The sequence below is a fragment of the Cherax quadricarinatus genome, chromosome 3, assembly GCF_038502225.1.
Source record: "Cherax quadricarinatus isolate ZL_2023a chromosome 3, ASM3850222v1, whole genome shotgun sequence".
Taxonomy (NCBI): Eukaryota; Metazoa; Arthropoda; class Malacostraca; order Decapoda; family Parastacidae; genus Cherax; species Cherax quadricarinatus.
In genome coordinates, this window is record NC_091294.1 from 26,695,781 (window position 1) to 26,699,515 (window position 3,735).

The 3,735-nt window shown below is 33.5% G+C and overlaps 1 protein-coding gene across 2 annotated transcripts in view; it reads right to left on the reverse strand.

Moving 5' to 3' along the window:
• Window positions 1–567: 567 nt before the first annotated feature.
• The window catches only part of LOC128706319 (uncharacterized), a 213,413-nt gene continuing 210,245 nt past the window's right edge, over window positions 568–3,735 (reverse strand). For both annotated transcript variants that reach the window (XR_011392725.1, XR_011392724.1), the window contains exon 15: window positions 568–1,929. The gene's annotated coding sequence lies outside the window, so the exon portion shown is untranslated. The remainder of the gene's footprint in view (window positions 1,930–3,735) is intronic.

Below are 3,735 nucleotides of genomic sequence, written 5' to 3' on the forward strand. Positions count from 1 at the left end.
GTAAACAAATGACATCACTGTCCAATACGTGTCCAACTGGCCAGTCTAATATGCAGTCACGAATGGGTTGACATTATTTATACAGTTATTACAATAATACAGTAGTCTGCATAATAGTAAATCTACTATTTTTTGTGTGAATAAAAATTCAAAATGGAAAGCAAACATAATATATGAGGGGTCTGGAGACATGACTAATGAACAGAAAATTTTTTTATTTTAGTGGCTGGAATGTCTGCATTATTTATTCTGGATCCTATTTTGAAATTGACATCTCTTGAAATTTGTGTGAAATTGGCCAAATTACCAATTTCTGACCACATTATTGGGTAGTTGAAATAAGTAAATGGGCAGTTTCTTGCACTCAATCAACAGAATAGAAAGAATACTAGTGAAATAGCTATAAGTTTGGTAGACTGGAACAATGGAATGAGCCAAAAATAGGCCGTAAAGTGGGTGAAATCACCAATGCATAAATGTCGCTGTTGGGTTAAGTGTATTCTATCCAAACCACTCTCTAAGCTAGCACCCTACAGGTCCCAATGATGCCAGAAATAAAACAAACTGTTACTCAGGTTATATATATTAAACAAAACTTAACATACACATTGTACCATTTAAGCATGAAATCTTACATAAATAAAGCATATTTAAATGACAACTAAATTCTCATACTGAAATGACGAATAAATTCTCACATTGAGTGGTGCATTATTTATCAATTTCAGAAAAAAATTATTACATCTGACAAGAGAAAAGTGTTAAGCACATTTTAAGAACAACATTTATTGTGAATTCCGTGAATGAATCTATCTGAAGGAAACGTGTCCAAGAAAAGTAGAGCAATAATAATAACAACCTTGCAAGGCAAAATTTCACAATATTTGTTAAAATAAAAAACAGCACACTATACAAATAACCCGCACATAGGAGGGAGGAGCTTATGACGATGTTTCGGTCTGAAACGTCGTCGCAAGCTCCTCTCTCCTATGTGCTGGTTATTTGTGTACTGTTCCAGTCACGGTATTGTGCCTTCTTGTTATTTAAGAAACAGCAATTACATTTTTAAAGTTTATCTCAACATTTCTGGAAAGAAACTGAAGAGTATTATAGTACAAGACAAAATGAAAAATTAAATGTTTATGATAAATCATAATGAAGAGAGGTTAAACAAAATGGTTTGTAGGTAAAATACACAATTTTAAACAGGTTTATGTAACAATATTTTATGCAATGCTAAAGGAAAATAAGAAACACTCCTGAAGTATGTACTCTATAATCTTACAACCATTCTTGAAATAAATTCCATTATTTTAAAATTATTACTGAAGTAGTCCCTAGTTTTACAGTAATTCTTAAAATAGTCTATTCTATCAATCATTCATGAAGTAGTCTTCAGTCTTGCAATCATTTATGAAGTGATCACCATTGTCAAGCAATAATTTTTGAAGCAGTATTTAGTCTTTAAAATTTGAATTTTTGAAGCATTCAATGTTACAATCATTCCTGGAAGTAGTCTCCATTGTTTTACAATCATTCCTGGAAGTAGTCTCCATTGTTTTACAATCAGTCCTGGAAGTAGTCTCTATTAACTTTTAAAATCATTCCTGTAGTAGTCTCCCTATGATCTTACAATAGGTAATGATGATTACTATACAAGCACTCATCAATATCTATTATGATATAGATATAATAATAAAAAAGTTTCTTCTCTTAAATGTCTCTTCATACATACCCTAGTTTGTGAAAATGGTTTTGGGACAGAAATTCTCACAAAACAGAAGCATTATTGACAATAAACCCTGAATATTCAATTACGAATATTTTATGTACAACTTATATTTTTGTGTAAAATGATCTGCGGGTGAATTTCAAGGAAAGCTTCTTCATAAGCTACTTTGATGAATGCACTGCATACAGTTCGTAAGTCTGAAAAGTTATATACTGTCAAAAATACAAAGAATGTACTGCATAGATTTTTTGCTTCAGTATTCAGACATTAAATATTTGGCCCTTTTGGTATAGTTGCATTTGTACTGAATGGCAATCCCTTTCAAGCACTGAATAATCAACATGAAACTTTGGTAAAGACAATTACAAATAAATATTTCCTTCTTTGAGTCACCCTACTTTGGTGGAAAACAGCCAATGCATTAAAAACATCCTATTAAATTATATTTACAAATAAAATCTATAAAAGTTACTTATTTTCCTCTACTGAAACATTATGAATGTAACGTGCCATCAGGCATTAAATATTCCAAGTGTATATAACCAACTCACAGAAAATAATAGTTACTGTTATTGTAATTCACACAACCTGGCTCTTGTGATGATTATGAAAGTACGTATCTGCTAATAATGATACAGCTCTTTTATACTGTATGGCATAATGAACTTGAGTTTAGCTGTGGCTAATATACCAGAAATCTTAGCACTTATCAATCACTTCATAAAAATTTAACAAAAATTTTAATATTAACCATTTCATATAATAGTCCCCAAAATAAAATATGTGTGCACTTTCTAGTTACTTAAACAATTATTCACTATACCCAGTCAAATGGGAATTTCCATGTATCATGCTTAAACAAATGAAGACTTTAAAAAATAAGGTAAATAAGGTACTGTACTGTAACTGTTAGAACAAAACAATATAAACTATTGAACATGCTGTGTTTAGATTAATCACATATATAGGGAATACACACGAAAGGCAAGGAAAGTGGTAATAATGCAGCATGTGAGATGATGACAATATGTGGTCATACTGTTGTGATACTATGCAATTTGCCAAGCATGTATAGAACAAATCTAGTAAATAATTTGTGAAAGCCAGTGCCTTATTATGTATGTATTGTATTTATCCCATATATGAGGCAACAGCTCAACGGTGGTAAAATTATTTTTCAAACACAGTATTATTCACATAAACCCGTAAATGGACCAAACGTATATGTTAGTACCGCTAGCACTCCAAACGTAGATCAACGTTTTATTTTTCCTGCCTCCAAATTTGGCACAATTGGCCTGAGATCAGCCTTGTCAGCATAGAATGGGTCTTAGCACTCGGTGTGTGCAGTATGAAAAAAGTCTGGGACCACTTAGTACCTTGTGGGAGCACCAGTTCAATTGAGTGCTAGCTAAGGCATATAGGGTGGCAAACACCAAGGATTCACTGATGTCATGTCGTATTAACACTCCCTTTTTAAGAGGAAAATGATGCTGACCCTGAGTTTAGTGGCTTTGAGGTGGATGTGGCCACAAGGGGTCAAGGAAATGTCAAAAACTTCGATAATAGCCCACGTGCAACATTTGTGCAACAACTTTTCAATTTTGGTACCACTGGTAGTGTGTCATCCTGCCAGAATGTCCTATAACCTATGCCCTAAGTAAAAAGAAACAATTCTGGAATGTGTAATACATGTTCAGCAGGCTGGCTGGCCGGCAGTTGGCTGGCCAACTAGCTGGTTGGCCAGCTGGCTGGCTGATTGACTGTCTCTATCTCTGTCTGTATCTCTGTCTGTATCTCTCTCTCTCTCTCTCTCTCTCTCTCTCTCTCTATCTCACAGGTATTCATATGTAAATACAATTATACATTGTGTAAATTACCTAGGATAACCCAAAAAAAACAGACAAAGTGCTATACTGTGCTTGTAGATATAATGCATAAATAAGCATGACTGGCAACTGGCAAGTAATACGCATTTTCACTTGTTCAGGAATCAGACATGA